Consider the following 17,990-nt stretch of genomic DNA (forward strand, 5'->3'; position numbering starts at 1 on the left):
CTTTATTTCAACAATATCCAGAGCAGTGATTTTGCCTCAATGAGGTGGTCATTCCCCACTGTTTTTAATTTGAACAATATCTACATTTATGAGGGTGGTAGGAAACAATTATGTTAGGTTCTGCTGAAGGAAACCCTAGGATGTAGACAGCATTCCTCCGAGAATAGATGTGACAAAAGCTCTGAACATGTGTGGTGTTATTCAAATTGAAATTGGACTGGGAGGCTTTTAGATAGTAGGAGGCCAACTCTGCCTCTCCAACAGCTGGACACAGGGCTGATGAGTAGGTCTTCTTCACATCTACTCCCTGGCTTTGCCACCTGAAGTTCCTGGGGTCACTTCTTGCCTCCAGCCAGCCCTCTAGGACTCAAGGAAATATCTCTCTCTTCACTTGCCTTCATCCCAGGCTATGCACTGGGCACTGGGGTCAGCATGGTGGCTGCTGGTGGTTACCATCCTCGTCAGGCTGGCTGGTAGGCTGACTATGGCTAGCTACCATCAGCCTCTAGTCAAATGCCAGACTCAAACGCAACCATGTAAAGGAATGACATTTAAAAAATAATTTCTTGGCAACTGTACACCAAATCCAAAAGGTTGGCAAACTGTATGTATGGGAATAGTTACTCCATTGGAAGCAAGCAATCACTCCAAAGGATTTCTTATAATGTTCCTTCCTGTTAACACAGCTAAACAAAAGAAATTTAATGTATACTTTCTGATTTTTAAATACACATGGTAGAATGCAAAAATCACTGCATTTTCTAAGCAAAGAAGAAGGAAAAAATGCAACCTTCATCTTGAACTGCTCATAACTAGAGCAATGATGAACTCCTTGGCAAAGGAAGTGGTGAGTGTAAGGCACAGGTGTAGTTTTCTCCACGTCCATGTACACATGCTTAGGTTAAAATAAAACCTAAGAACTAAGCAAGAGGGTGGGATGTGCTGATAAGACAATCACAATAGAACAAGCTGAAACTGCAAAGCCACAAGAGGCCAGCAACCAGATGAAAACTGGATCAGCATCTCCAACTGCAGCGAGGTGAAAAGTGCACAGTGAGGAAGACCTTCATTTTCAGGGGCCCCTCCCACCAGGAGGCACAGCCCATGCCCACGCAAAGAAATTCAAAGCAAGCTTTATGGAAATGACTTCTTGTTATGTAATTGCTATGATCTATTCCAATTCTCAGAAATGTAGTGAATATGCATGCTTTATACTTTTAAATATGTAGTTGCTTCTCCTTCCGGTGTGCAAGTTAGGTGGATCTACTCCCCTTGCACCCAGCATGTGTGCTTAACCATTTGAAAACTCATAAGGATTTCAAACCCAATTCACTAGTGGAATATGTGAAATTAGTGGGAAAAGAGTGAATTTTTTTGTACAGGATAAATGAAAACTTGGAGATATTACAGAACTGTTCTTTCAATTTAAATTTTCATTTGATAACTTGGGATTTTCAGGGGTAAGGTTTGGGAAATGATGCATTATTGCTTGCAGATATTCCTCAGATAATCTGAAAAGACTGGTAGGTACAAGGTGTAGGGCAAAATGAACCATCTGTTACACCTTGAAATAGGTAAGTAAACCGAGAACTGTACTTCTTGCGACACGTGCAAGCAGCAGAAACATCATTGAAAGCACTCGAGTGTGACTGCACAGCTCTTTGCGTTGATGCTTTTTTCATGCAGTCTGGCTGGCTGAGGGGGTAGAAGTTGCAACTATTGTTGGTAGTAATTGCATGGTAGACTGTTCAGCTGGAGGTCTTATAGCTCTGAGGTGAGCACTCAGAATAAATGTTCCCTGCTCTGAGAACCCTTTACTACTCCAAATTGTGCGCTAACAACTGTGTTGGAAGCTGAAAGGAGAATAGAGTGACTACTTTTCTCCTCATTCTTGTCCATATTTTACTCTCAAATTGCTATAATTTTTTTGCCTTTCTGCTAAAATGAATCTTACAGCACACTTGGAGCTTTGGAAAAGGAGATTTCTTTAAAGGGCCTACGTGGAAAAATACTTTCCTCTATTTAGGCATTGAATTATTTTTCAGTGATCTCATTTTTTGAAATAAAAGATGTGTGTAGTATACATATAATTCTGCCTTGAAAAGTTATTTTCTCAGTTTTTGCTGCAATCCGTTCTAAAGTTGTGTGTAGAGAGTTCTTTCATTTATTAGTTTATTTATTGTTTACAGATATTTCCTCTGAAAATCGATTTTGCAAAATATTGACGTCTTGAATGAAATTAATGCAACAGATGCAAATACATGACCAATTTTTTTTTTTCTGGTAGAAAATGGCAAACAAACAGATTCCTATTGTTTTGCAAGTACTGGAACACATGGCTGTCTTACAACAATGGTGTTACTCATCTTTTCCTAGAAACAAATATGTGGATTCACCTTGCGTTTTATCCATTATGCATGTAACATAATGAATGTATGATACAACTGTCAAAAAAAAAAAAAAAAAAGCTATTTGAAATTACAGGGTAAGGCATAAATGTCTTAAATGTACAATTACTGCCTGCTGTATTTATAGCAATAACTTGCAGAAACTAACTCTATAACCCAGAGTTAGGTTATAGAACAGGTATGTTTATTTGGTGCTAAGCACACATGCTGGGTCTCCAAGCAGTCACACTGCTGGATCAGAGGTAACTCCGCATTGGTGCTCTGGGTGTTCAGCAGATTACTTTCTTCTGTTCCATTCCAAGTCCTCTTTGATCTGTTGAGCTTTCTGTTGAGAAACTTGAAAACCATTTAAACCAAGAAAATTCAGCAGACTCACAGTCCATTGTACACAGTCCTCTTTTGTTATTGTGCCATTCACATACTGCAGTACAGTTCCACCTTGGGGTGGAGGATCCCAGATTTCGAGTTCATAAGCTGACTGCTTAAATCAAGGGCTGTTCTTAACAACACTGAGTAACACTGTCCAGGTTAACTGAGTCTTCTCTCTTCACACTGGAGTTTTCCAATTCAAAGGCAAATTACTTTAGACTACCCCAGGCATAAAAGGCATCCTTCAATTCCAGAATGGTAAACCCCACCTACTCATTCCTTAACTCAGTTAATAAAGTATATGGATTTATTTCTATTAGCTGACCTCAAATTTCATCTCGTAAAGATAAATGTAGTTTCCACTGCTACTAAAATCTATTTTACACCACACTGCATGAAAAAAGGGTCACACCATATTGCAAGTAATAAACTGGGATGTTATTTTGAGAGCATTCTCCCTGTCTCCCTCCTAGGATTCCTTCTGCATGGCGGTATGTGGCATTGATATGCCTGTTTTCCCAGCTCTTCCTGTAAAGAATCTCTTTAGTGAAGAAACCTTGAGAAACAGAACAAATAACTCTTTAAAACTTCAGAAAAAAAAAAAAGTGTGCATTTCACATATTAACATGCATTCCTGTATCTGCACTGGCTACAGACATGCACTGACTTTACAAACTGAAAATTACACAGGATTATAGGAGAAAGGGTTTTCTTCTGAAGTTTCACTGGGTGTTTTATTTCTATTAGCAGTAACCCCTGAAATGTCACAGTAAATCCAGGAGAGAGGGATTAACAGTGAAGTGGTCAGAGGCACAAGATAAAAATATCAAATCCACTTTGTCTGCACATACATAGCATGGTGTGTATGCAACGTGTACACACACAACAGCTTTGACAATTTAGCAGTTGGTACATGAACTGGAATTTGAAGCCAGAACAATCAGACACTCCGATGGTTAAAAAAAAAAAAAAGAAAAAAAAAAGAACTCAGTGCTTAAAAATTGTAATAGTAGTAACACAGGATTAAGTAGTGTTAAACAGCAGACACTTAAGTGTAATTCAGAGCCTTTACAAGGTACTTTTTGTCTGCAGTCCTCTGTTCTTTGAACAATGAGGAAAAGTAAAATGCTGTCATTTTCCAAGTGCATAATTGCAGCAGTTCACAAAGCTAATTGCAAATGAGTATCACCCGCTCCCATTCCCTGTAAAGCAGAAACTTCATGAACAAGAATGTAATTATAATTTGTCACGTTCTCAAGTGATCAGCTGCACAACCAACACTACACATGTCCCAGAACTTCTGTGCGAACCGACCTTGAGCTTGGCGACTACCGGGAGGGAGACTTTCTAGTGTAAGCTGATAGCACATATGAGAGGAGAGTGCATGATGGAGGAAAGCCACCTCTAAATGCCTGATCAGAAGAAGAAAAAAAGAAAAACTTATGACAAAATCAGCCACAGACTGTTGATGCCTAGAAAATCCAACAAAGTAACTTGGCAGCCCAATGAGTGATGTCAAGCAGGTTTTCCCTTTATTTGCAGCACTGGGTGCTTGAAGATCACTCACCAAACATGCACACTGAAGAGAGAAACAGCTCCATATTAAAAGGTATACCACATACATATTAATTTCATTCCAAGGACGTGGTCAGAAATGCCATGAAATGATTGATCTTGTCATTTTTGCTGTAAATTTCCAACCTTTGAGGGTGGGTAGCCCAAACTGGATCCCATTGATGTTATGCTGAGCTGAGGAATCTGTTCTGCCATTTCATCTTCAAAACCAAGACATCTATTCTACTTTCTTATCTTCACTTGACGACAAATTTTGTGGCCTACACATTTTGTTTTTGAGTTTGCATTTACGCAAGCCGACTGTCCTTCAGCTTGTATCTGCTCCAGTTGTTCTCACAAAATTCTCATGATTCATGATGGTTTTCTCAGCTTCAACAAGCCCCAGAACATAAAACTTGCAGGTAAATTTGTGCTTAGGCTCTACTACCTCACTTGAAGTTTTCCTTTTACAATTCAGATTTTCTTGGTTTTCAGGCTTACAGAAATTCTTCCACATGAAATATACAGCAGACATTGCTTTTTTGCTGGCTATTATCCCCTTCTTCCTTATGAAAGATGAGAATTATTTCCATCCAAGTTATTGCTCATGCTTCACAACAACCACTGCTCTCCAGTTTTGGAAAGTGTCAGAAACGTCTGACATAATTTTTAGGAGACAGGATCTCTGGTGTTGAATTTTTTAATTCATGATTGCAATGGTGGGCATTGCAATGGTGAGCATTGCAAAAACTCCTGCCAACAGGAGCCCATCTATGGGAACACCATTGCAGCTTTTGTACTTTTTCCCACAGACTTGGGGGTGGGGGGTGTGTTCTTCCAAAGAGGTTTCTCCCTCAGGGAAGTCTTCAAAGTCTTTGGTTTAGTGATGCTGAGAAAACCGACTGAGCAATTCGACACACCAATGAGTTTACGTGAAGCAGCTTTTCGGGGGATTGCTCCACCAAACCTGCACACCAAAGAGAGAAACGTATACATATTTAAAGGTATAGCACATGCATATTCATCACATTCCAAACTCTGGTTATCGAGTGGATTACACCTATGGGTCAATTTTGCTGTAAATTTTCAAACCTTGAACGGGGAGAGCTCCTCACCATTCCTGTGGGTGTTTTTGTTTTAAGAGAGATATCTGTTTGGTTATCTTGTTGGGACAACAGGATGTCTGTCTTGCTTTCTTATCAACAAGTTTAGCTGCCTCCACATTCTGGCATTGGTTTGATTTATGCCTACCCCATTTATAAGTCATGTTCTCTGTTTCCTAGAAGCCTCATATCACTTTCCAGAACAATAACAATCCTAAGCAACAATTCCAGCTGTGAGCACCTGGCTATCATCAGCTTCTGTCGTATTTCTTCAGTGTTTGAGGGGAACCCACCAGTTCTCTCACCAAAATTTATACAAGTTACCTTGTAAACTCATTTGAAAAAAGATGACTGATTTTTGTACACTGATATTTCTAGAGAAAGCTTCTTTAAATGCATGGATCATTGATTGATGTCTCATTTTGCCCAGGATGCAGCAAAGAACCTATGGCGTCAGCTGCACAGAACAGCAATGGCTTATTCATCTGTAATACAGAAAGTCTCTGTTTATTCCAGCTATACAACAGTGAAACCACTGAAATCAGGGTAATTCCACCAGTGGATTCTAACAGTGTTACAGTACAAGCAGAATTCTTGAAAACCCAAGCATTTGAGTTTCCCTCTATTTCCACCCTTGCTCCATCCCCTCTGAAACATTTCATTCAATTTTGTGAAAATCTAGGGATAGAAAAGTTCTTAACAGGCCACAGCAGTATGTATCAGTAGCAGCGTAAGTTCTGTCTCTTTTAATTTCTAAAGTCTACAGTAGCCAAGTCATCCTAGAGACCATGGAAAATAAATAAAATAAAATATAGAAAAAATCCCTCAATTAAAACTGAATTTCTTATCTGCAAGAGTAAATCTCAGCAAGTCTTTCCTCCCTTGGTCATATTTTGGCTGTATGGCTGTATAGATAAATGACACATCATGCTACATATATCAGACAAATAGTAAAGAAAAAAGAATCCTCCTCTGAAATATATACATATATATGTACGTAAGTATGTATATAATACTAACAAAAGAAGTAACTCCACTGTATGCTTGCAGTGGAAAATAATGGCATTTCTGTTTGGATGCACCTCAAGATATTAAGAGTGAACTGTTTCCAGTAACATAATGAGCTGTGAGAATTTTGGAGGGTGGAAATTCTTTATTATAAAGTCTAGAATTAATGTACATTTTGAAAATAATGAGAACGTTTTCCCCATGCCTTTTATGTAACATTTATTTATGAACTTCAGTTAAGGTTCTGGGCTTCATTTTCCACCACACACTTGACAAAATTTGGGTTTATCAAATCCCAAGTCTTTGCAGCGTCTATCAGAGATGTAAATGAGCAGTGGCAGTACCACACTCTCTGCTTTGTGCTGATGATTACATTGCCATGGTGATAACAGGTTTCTGAGGAGGCATCAGTAATGTGGCAGTTTGAAACTTAATCAATGTTCCGCTACTTCTCTGTATTGCAATATCACTTCAGGAAAATTGAATTCTAGGCAGTTGTCAGTCTGCTTTATTTTCTGTGGATTTATTCTACAAAATTTCCCTATTACTCTGATCATAATATAGTACTTGAACTCTGTGGTGGTTTGTCATACTAATTAGATTACCTTACAGAAAGTAGCCTCTGCCTGTGAAATGTTGAACCTATGTGAAATGTTTTGGGCCAAATACTTCAGTTATAATTTTTGTGCAAAAATATTCTCTTTTCTGCAGATTCATCTTGAGTAGGTTTATTAATTTTGAAAAACTTTAAGCACCATGTAGGACTGGAAAGATTATTTTGTCTATTGGTAGTAAATGCTGTCAACAGTAAGCAAATAAATGTTGTCTCCTAGTTGTTAAAAAATACATTTAAGTATAAAGGTATCACAGAGTCACAGAATCACAGAATTGTAGGGGTTGTGAGAGACCTCTGGAGCTCATCTAGTCCAACCCCCCTGTCAAAGCAGCTCCCTAGCCCAGGTTGCACAGGTAGGCATCCAGGTGAGTCTTGGACATCTCCAGAGAAGGAGACTCCACAACCTCTCTGGGCAGCCTGTGCCAGTGCTTCGTCATCCTTACTGTGAAGATGTTCTTATGCACAATTGTGCAAAACTTTTTATGCTTCAGTTTGTGATCATTTCACCTCGTCCTATCAAAACGCATCACTGAGAAGAGTCTGGCCTCATCACTTTGCCTCCCACACCTTAGATGTTTAGAGGCATGGATCAGATCCCTTCTGAGTCTTCTTTTTTCAAGGCTGAACAGACCCAGGTCTCTCAGCCTTTCCTCATAAGAGTAGTGCTCCAGGCCCTTTATAATCTCTGTGGCCATCTGCTGGACTCTTTCAAGGAGTTTCCTATCTTTTTTGGACTGAGGAGAGCAGAACTAGGCACAATACTCCCAGTGAGGCCTCACCAGGGCAGAAAGGAGGGAGAAGAACACCTCCCTTGACCTGCTGGCCATGCCCTTTTTAATGCACCCCAGGATCCCATTGGCCGTTTTGGCCACCAGGGCACACTTCTGGCTCATGGCCAACCTGTCATCCACCAAGACACCCAGGTCCTACTCCTCAGAGCTCTTCCCAGCATAAGTTCATAAGTTCATAAGGTTGTAAAGGACCTATAAGATCATCTAGTCCAACCATCCTCCTATCACTATCCCTACCCAACTACTAAATCAAATCCCTTAGCACCTCATCTAAATGCTTCTTGAACAGTGCTAGGGATGGTACCTCAACCACCTCCCTAGGCAGGCCATTCCAGTGCCTGACCACTCTTTCAGAAAAAAAATTTTTCCTCAGGTCTAATCTAAATCTTCCCCGGCGCAACTTGTGGCCATTCCCTCTCGTCCTGTTGTTATTTATCAGGGAGAAGAGGCCCACCCCCTCCTCACCACAACCCCCCTTCAGGAAGTGGTAGAGTGCAATAAGGTCTTCTCTGAGCCTCCTCTTCTCCAGACTAAACAATCCCAGCTCCCTCAGCCGCTCCTCATAAGACTTGTGCTCCAGACCCCTCACCAGTTTTGTTGCCCTTCTCTGAACACGCTCCAGGGCCTCAATGTCCTTCTTGTAGTGAGGGGCCCAAAACTGAACACAGTACTCGAGGTGCGGCCGTACCAGAGCTGAGTACAGTGATCACCTCCCTGCTCCTGCTGGCTGCACTATTTCTAATACAGGCCAGGATGCTTTTGGCCTTCTTGGCCACCTGGGCACACTGCCGGCTCATGTTGAGCCGAGCATCAACCAACACCCCCAGGTCCTTTTCCTCTCTACATTCTTCAAGCCATTCTGCCCCAAGCCTATAGCATTGCATGGGGTTATTGTGGCCAAAGTGCAGGACCCGGCACTTGAGGGTCCCATTGAGCTCAGCCCAGCTGTTCAGCCTATCCAAATCCCTCTGAAGGGCCTCCCTACCCTCAGGCAGTTTGACACATCCTCCCAACTTGGTGTCATCTGCAAACTTACTGAGGGTACACTCAATTCCCTCATCTAGGTCATCAATAAAGATATTAAACAAGATGGGCCCCAAAACTGACCCTTGGGGGACACCACTCGTAACAGGATGCCAGCTGGACTTAACTCCATTAACTACTACCCTCTGGGCACGGCCCTCCAGCCAGTTCTCCACCCAGAGAAGAGTGAACCTGTCCACACCACGGGCTGCCAGTTTCCTTAGGAGAATACTGTGGGAGACCGTGTCGAAGGCCTTGCTGAAGTCCAGGTAGACTACATCAACAGCCTTTCCCTCATCTAGCTGTCTGGTCACCCAGTCATAGAAGGAGATGAGGTTGGACAAGCATGACCTGCCTCTGGTGAACCCGTGCTGGCTGGGTCTGATCCCTTTATTGCCATGCACGTGTCGTGTGATTTCCCTCAAGATCATCTGTTCCATAACTTTCCCTGATACCGAGGTCAGGCTGACAGGCCTGTAGTTCCCCGGGTCTTCCTTACGGCCTTTCTTGTAGATGGGAGCCACATCGGCAAGAAGCACATCGGCAGCAGCTCATCTCTCAACCTGTACCAGTGCATGTAGTATCTTACCCTTATGAAATGTTAATATATTCACAGCAATACTTCAGAGTGTCTCAACTCTTAGAGAATTTTGACTTTTAAAATAATCTCAACAAATTATTATTGATTATAAGAGTTATATTGATACTATAATTATAGGCAATCAGCCAGATAAAGATCTGTATAGTTTTAGAGATTAATGTTGATAAGTTTTAAAAGAATGACAAATTCTTCCCATGTGAACAATTTTGTTTAGTATTTGTTCAAAGGTAGGATAAAAACTTCTGTGTTTATTACCTTTTGGTATTAAAAATTGTAATTTTTCTTTTTTACAGTGTCACATTAATGACATTTATCACATACAGGTGCATAAAACTGAATTTACGTCTGAGGATCATAAACCAAATAAGCTGTTATCTGAAGGTATGTGACACAAGAGTGTACTATAAATGTATAACACAAGAATACAGAGATTGAATGTAGGCCTACAATTATTTTCAGGGTGTCTTCTTGTGCCACAAATATTCAGAAAGAGCTTTCATTGGTTTATGAGGAGCATCAGACTGAGGAAGGTGAATACAGTTTGTTAGGCTATCTAGGGTCACTTCTACAAATGGCATGTCAGAAGACATGCTTAAGCTACTTAAGCTATACCATTTATATGCAACTAGTTCCAATTTCATAGTAGCAGTAGTTTACGAGTTTCTAGCACTTTTTATTTTATTCAAACTGATTTAACCCTTCATTTGTTAAAAGTGAACCACATTTCTGACTAAACTAGAGAACCAACTAAAAGCTATTATTACCAGATTTCAGATTAAAAAGTGGGGCTCTAGGAAGGGTTCTGTCTTCTTTGGGTTATTCTAAGAGCTGTCACCTGAGCTGAAACCTGACCTCTGAAGCCCTTGCTCATAGTCTCTCCTTTGAGTGTCTGGAACATACTTGTTCTTTGGGCCTTAATTGGGGACAATGCCATGGCTCACAGAGATTACAGGAGACAGAATTTTTATTTTACATATATGTAACCTGTTTTATTTTAAATTTTTAAGCTAAAGCCAGTTTACATTAATTTTTTTTCTTTAAAAGTTGAAAATATATGTTTTGGGAAGGCAGAGATGAAGACCTTTGAAGAGACATGTGACTGACTTCAAGGTTAACATTTTTATAAACTTTTTTTTGGGCAAAATCAGTCTTACTAACTCAAAATTAATGTATTGAAAGTGTAGTATCTATTCCTTACCAACTATTTAGTGTATAAGATTTCATAATTTTTTAGCCTAGGTGATCTAATTTTTCCCCTCAAAGAGACATCTTTCTCAAGTTCCATTGCAGGGCTACACTAACTTGTGGTTGAAATGGTCTGTAGTGCACAGTGCCTTCCAAACTCTTTAACTCACAGACTTGCTGTATCTTTTAAGAACAAGTAATTTCCTTCTAACTTCCTGCTGAATGGGTGGGATGTTTGTAAGAAACCTTTATCACAAAAGCAAAGATTTAGAAGGCAGAACATGACCCGATGGGAATACAGGAGGGAAATCACTGGAGGCAAACCTGCAGGTGCAATTGTCCCTGAAGTCTGATTTCAGTCCTCCAGAATAGCTCTTATGAAGCTACAAGTAACAGACTGGTTTGGGGCCAGACCTTCCCAGATGAAAGAGTGAAGGTAAGGAGCTGTTAACTTTCCTTTGCTGTCCTGTTTTCATGCATTGCTACTGACAAAAATCTGCAGGACAGTAATGTCTCATGCATCTCAAGAGTATGAACTAGCTATGCATACAATCGGAACCCAGTGAGCTGCAGTAACTGTTCTGTTTGTCAACTTAAGGGCTCCAAAAGCCAAGCAACCATACAGTCTGCGCACAACAGATAAGCCTACAGTAGTTCAAAAAGTTTCTCAGGGAAATACAATGAGTAACAAGATTTAATAAAAGCTAAGTAACCAAATATGAGAAGTGGAGTCACTATTCTTTTGTTCTTCCTATCTAATGCAAGATAATAGTGAGAAAGCAATTACATTACAACTAAATGAATTAAACAAAGCTCCAAAACATAAATTAGAATTTAACTGTGCCATTAAAAACTAATTTAATTTGCAAGCCATCATTACTAGATAATAAAGACCTACTGCAAAATGTACAACAATCTCTTGTGAACACAAGAAAAAAAACTAGCAATAAATCTTGTTGGGCAGATGAGTTTCTCTTACATTAGCAGAGGGGAAAAATGCTGAATGCATGTTTTAGTGCATAATGAGAACTGGGAAGTAATGGAACAATTGAGCAGCATAATTTTAGCTGTAAGTGGTTCCATAGTTAAGGACTGACCCTGGGAATGTTAGGATGAAATATAAACACTTTTGATTTTCTTCTTTTATCTATCTATCTATCTATCTATCTATCTATCTATCTATCTATCTATCTATCTATCTATCTATCTATCTATCTATCTATCTATCTATCTATTGGTATGAAAGTTTTGGAATCAAAATAGCTTATGAATTTACCAGAGTCATTATGTTGCTGGCATATACTGGATGTTATCCTTAGTTTCAGAAAAGGCATTGAGTTTAAGGCTCCACCCAATTTCTTATACGGAGTTGTATGGTGTAGAAATACATAGAATGAATCAAAAGATACTAATTTTCCACAGTTGAGATTAGGTTTCAGACTGATAAATTTCTGTTTTACCTAGGTTTCATTTAGTTTTCCTTTCATTTAGTTTTCATTAGTTTTATTGCATACTACCCGGGGTAGAACCTACTTCCAATTTTACTGATATGAGCAAACTTTTCTTTAGTTTCTATGTTTTCTCTTTTCTTTTGGTTTCCTCTGTAGACTTCTGTTGATCCATCTTGCAGTACATGTCAGTAATCACCCAAAATCTCGGTATTTCTTGATGCGTTTATAACCGTTGCAGCAGGCAGCATGTGTCTTGGTGGTGTAGTGATTTTGGCTCTGTACCACCAGAAAAAATGTACCGAGAGCCAAATCCTGCCGGAACATCCAGAAATATTGTTGCTACACTTTTATTACCCGGCAGTGCCAGCAGATGGCAGTGCAGTACTTTCAAACTACTAGTGGTCCGGTTTTAAAATTATATTTTAATGCAATTAATTAGTTTAATGCAACTTACAGAAATGCTTTTAGCTTGGTTATTCTGATGATTTTGTTGTCTATTATTTACCAGGAGAAGTTTTTTCCCTTTGTCTTCTCTTCTGTGTGATACCACTGTTCAAACTATATCCCTGAAATGTGGTTAAGCAGAATGGAGTGTAGGTCTATGGAAGTTGCTGTGTAGTTAGTCCCCATGGCACTGGCAGAACTATATAATTTATGTGCTTCATATTTTAAGACTCCTTCTGTCTGAGTAGTTTTAATCAGCCTACCTGCAATTCTCCTGGTGGTATTGTAAGGACAGACATTCCCTTGTCTCAGTGGCTGTGTCATGTTGATGTATGAAGGTAAAACAGCTGCCATGCTTGATCACAGAGGCATGAGGAATGTAATTTGTAATTTAGGTCCCACTCTTGCAAATGCTTATGCACACAGACAAGTTTATGCATGTGAACTGTTTTCTAGCAGTTAGAACTACTTGGGGATTTAGTTCCTGTCGTCTTACGCATGATTGCAGGATTGGGGCATTGCTTGTAAATCAACAGTATAACTGGGCATGGTACTTTTATCACACTGGATATGGGGAACTTTATTTATGATAGCTGATGTTATTTTATAGATAAATCTCCTTTCTCTCTCATTGCAGCCAGCATAATTAGAGTTGTCATAAAGATGATTCTTACCTCTTAGCTTGCTGTTCATTATATTTTTGCTCTTGTTCATTATTCATGTGTTCCCATAAAAGCTTCTCATGCTACTTCTGTTGGTGCATACATAATACTCACCTTAAGAACTTCTTCTAATACAGCAGTATAGACCTTGTCTTGTTAGGGATATGACTTTTCCTGACAAGAGAGAACGTTTAGGAACTCTGGGGATGTTGAAAGCTATGGCTGAGCAGAATAATTATCCTGAATCTCCTGGGCTGTCATCTTCACCAACTCTTCCCAGGGAAGACATGTGCAGAACAGTGGAAGGAAATCGAGCTTTAAAAAAGGTTTTGAGAAGAACTTGAAATCCATCAACACACATGATTGCATTTGGGGTAAAAAATAATCTCTAACCTTTGTCTAATATCACTTTTCATTCTCTCTAAACATGACTTCACAAAGTTGGTGACAGGCATGTATACACTTGGAGGATAAATTAATTTACACAAATCTGCTACTCCTGAAATGAGATGGCTAACCTCAGTGACTAGTGAAGAGACTTACTCCAGGCCTCATCTGGAGTATTGTGTCCAGTTCTGGGCTCTCGGGTACAAAAAAGACAGGGACCTCCTCGAAAGAGTCCAGTGGAGGGCTACAAAGATGATAAAGGGTGTGGAGCACCACTCTTATGAGGAAAGGCTGAGAGACCTGGGTCTGTTCAGCCTTGAAACAAGAAGACTCAGAGGGGATCTGATCCATGTCTATACATATCTAAGGTGTGGGAGGGCAAAGGGACAAGCGTGGACTCTTCTCAGCAGTGTGTGGCAATAGGATGAGGGGAAATGGCCACAATCTGAAGCATAGAAAGTTCTGTGCAAATGTGTGCGGGAACATCTTCACAGTGAGGGTGACAGAGCACTGGCACAGGCTGCCCAGAGAGGTTGTGGAGTCTTCATGGAGACATTCAAGACCCGTGTGGATGCCTATCTGTGCAACCTGGTCTAGGGATTCCACTTTGGCAGGGGGCTTGGACTAGATGAGCTCCAGAGGTCTCTTACAACCCCTACATTTCTGTGATTCTGTGACTGTGATATTTATGACCTGATCCGAAGGTCAGGTTTTACGGTTTTTATGCGTTTCCTTCTCTCCAAACTTCTTTAATGTTGAACCTTTGATAGCATTAAGTTATCACCACTGTGTTTGCTTAAAGTAAAAAAAAGCTGAACATAGGCTAAGAGAAAGACATTGATAGGTTATAATATCTCCACAGGATGAATCTTAGAGTAGGCTTAAACAGCACTAGTAAAGTGCTGTTATAAAAAGTCTGGGAGTGGGCGAGATTATGTATAAATGTACTGTTCTGTACTGTTACTTCACTCATGCTGTGACACCAGCCTTATCTGAAACAGTGCTAGGATCTACTGCCCCTGAATTAAACAATATCTAACTCTGTAATTAGTGGTGCATAAACCAGTTGGGCTTCAGAGAGTACAAAACATTGGTTTAATTTGATATCAGCTTAATCTGACCTTTGATTAAAGTGTGGCATAATAGGTTCTCATTGATAAGTTGCCTTTACTGATATAATTCCACCAAAAAAAAATAGTGCTACTTGTGTAACTGTGAGTACTACTGCAGAATTAGTCATTATATTGTTCTAGCGTATTGGGATTGGTTAGTTTATATAATGACCAACTACAACATAAAGAGTGATTAAAAAACAGGTAATCACCCATAATACTAATGGACTTGTTGCTGCAGAAAAGAAATGTCAATTAAAATTGTTATAAATTATTTACACGTTTTTGTCACCCCTATAATTTGATTCTAAATTGAGTGTTAGCTTTAGGTCAGAGTTTCATGTGGAGATCTTGTAACCCTTTGGAACTGCACATGCACTTGTCAGCTATAGGCATTTTTGCAAGTGTGCTGGAGTTCTTTCTTTTAGCTGTCAGTATATTAAAAAAAAAGGATCAGGTTCCATCCTTTAAGCCCTGCTGCAATTTTGTCTCCTAAAGGGATATACTTTACACAGTTCTAAAAGATGTCTTCTCCCAAGGATCCTTTCTCAGATATGAAGAAGTGACCAGCTGTCAAATTAAGAACTATGAGGTTGCTTCCTATTTTACTTTGATTTCATGTGATTAGTATTCAGCCTCTAGCAGTAGTGCAATTAACCAGAAAAAAAATATATATACATAAAGTGTAATTCTCTGTGTGTGTATAATGCCTTCCTTTACCTCTATGTTTTGTTTGAAATAAATATGAGATATAATAATTTTAGTAATCTGTAGGGCAATTTCACAAAGCTCTTAAACTTCTACATGCCTCCTAAAGAGTGTTTCTTGCCATATTTATGAATAAATATTTGGCCCATAGTAATATTGGAGTGTAATATGTGTTACCATTTCTAAAACTGTGATGGTAGATCAGATGAGAGGCCAGGGTATCCTGTGCATGTTAGAAACGTGTTAGAAGGAGCATATAGTTCAAATAAATAAATAAATAAATAAATGTGATAACATATAACCATAGAATTGAAAACCAGTAATTTGATTAGTAGATGGCTTTTCTTCTGTCACTGCTGTTACCTTTTGTGTGCAGAAAAAAAAACCCAAAAAACAATTTATGATTTAAAGATACATAAACAGTTCTTTTCTTGTTAGATATTAATGAACAATTGGGTGATTACTGTGAGGACAAGCACATCACTACTTGATCTGATTCTGTGTCCTGTCTGCAAAAGAATGTAGCCTTTCTTCTCATACTGTGTGCCCTTGTGGCCAAGAAGGCCAAAGGTATCCTCAGGTATATTAAAAAGAGTGTGTCCTCACCCTCTGCTCTGTCCTCGTGAGGTCACATCTGGAATACTGTGTCCAGTTCTGGGCTCCCAAATTCAAAAAAGACAGGGATCTTCTAGAAAGAGTTCAGCGGAGGGCCACAAAAATGTTGAGGGGCCTGGAGCAACCTTCATATGAGGAAAGGCTGAGAGACCTGGGGCTGTTCAGCCTGATTGAGAAGGGATTTCTCAAAGTTTATAAATATCTAAAGGGCTGGTGTCAAGTGGTGCCAGGCTCTTTTCAGTAATGCTGAGCAACAGGACAAGGGGCGAAAGGCACAAGAGCAGGAATACAGGAAAATTAATTTGGAATTAAGGAAAATTAACTCGAGGAAAGACATTTTTACTGTGAGGTTAACAGAGCACTGAAACAAGCTGCCCAGAAAGGCTGTGGAGTCTCCTTTCCCCAGATGTATTCAAAACCCTCCTGTGCAGCCTACTCTAGGGAACCTACTTCAGCAGGGAGGTTGGACTTGATCCCCAGAGGTCCCTCCCAACCCTTACCATTCTGTGATATGATTTTCTCGCTCAGTTGTCATATCTGTTGATTGTTTCTATGATTTTGTTTCTTGGTTTTAGTAGCAATGATTCAAATTTAACAGATTCTGCTTTAAGTGTAGCATTTACCAATGAGTAGCGAGGCCGGTCATCTTCCACTTCTTGGATCAGTCAGGTTCATGTCCAGGTGATTCTGGAGATCATACAACAGGACTGGGCTGTAGGATCAGTTTGTCTGTGATGGCTTGGAAAAAGACATGCACTACTGATATTGTTTAGATATTAAATAGAAAGACCTCAGACTGTCTCTTTGCTCCAGATGGATTTAGCATGGTTGGAGGTAAAACAGAGCTTTTGTTTGCATGCAAATTGTGCACATTTGACCTCCTCGTAACTGAAGAACAAAATGTTGTTCACTTCTTCAAAATCTAACCCTAGCAGACCTAAGGTTTCATTAGATCTTCCCTAGATATTTCTTTATTTGGAGCAATATTGGACTCTGTTATTTGTTACTTATTAAAAGCAGATTTTGCTGCTCATTTGTTGAGCTTGCAGGATCTAGTCTTGTATGCTGCCTCTTCCAGTGACAGACATATACAGGGAAGGAAAAGCATGCAGCTATTCATTATATTTTCTGGGTACTTTTTGTGTGGACTGGCTTGTTGACCATGGAAGTGTGGGCTCTTTAGGTCTTGGGGAATTCATTTTGCTTTTGTTATTGCTGGATTTCCTTTTTTCCATTATTGAATTAAATGGAAGAGGTCATGTAGAATAATCCACCTGCAGAAAAAGAGGGAGAGGTAAACTCAAATCTTCCTCTCTATCAGGCCTGCAGTGGGACCCAGGTTTGAATTACACAGTGTAGGTAAATATCAACCTGAGTAGATATTGTGAAGTAAAGGGACTTTTTAACTCTCGCTATTTTTGACTTAATGATGTTTTCTAATGCTTCCTATAATCTCCTAAGAGCAGGTTTTCATCCATAGCCAGAGAATAGTTAAGCAGAAGCCAGAAGTTGATTGGCACCTGAATGGTGCTACTGATGTGTAAAACATTAAACAGCAGCGGTTTCTTATGGTTACTGCAATATTGCTGAAGGTTTGGAATCTCAGTGGCCTTACGAGGCTTTGGGAACCCTCAGCTGTACATAAAGTTAAGGAATAATCCTGACTGCTCTAGAATTGTACATCCTGACGTCATATGTCAGGGTATTTTGTGTACAAGCCACACCCCGTACGCCCCCCCTCTTTTTTTCTCTTTCTTTGTCCTTCATAACATAGACATTTCATGGTAGTATGCGAGGATTGTTACTTCTGTAAAGCCCTAAGAGTGATATGGCTAATCGTGCTCACTGCTTTCCAATGGGACATGTCTGATTGAGTGTCTTCATAACCAGTATTTTGTCTTAGCCATTTGTTTTTCTCCTTACCTTCTTCCATCACATCTACTTCTTATTCAT

This window comes from Cyrtonyx montezumae, unplaced genomic scaffold (genome assembly GCF_038088225.1).
Source record: "Cyrtonyx montezumae isolate F1298 unplaced genomic scaffold, pur_monq_1.0 scaffold_2, whole genome shotgun sequence".
NCBI lineage: Eukaryota > Metazoa > Chordata > Aves > Galliformes > Odontophoridae > Cyrtonyx > Cyrtonyx montezumae.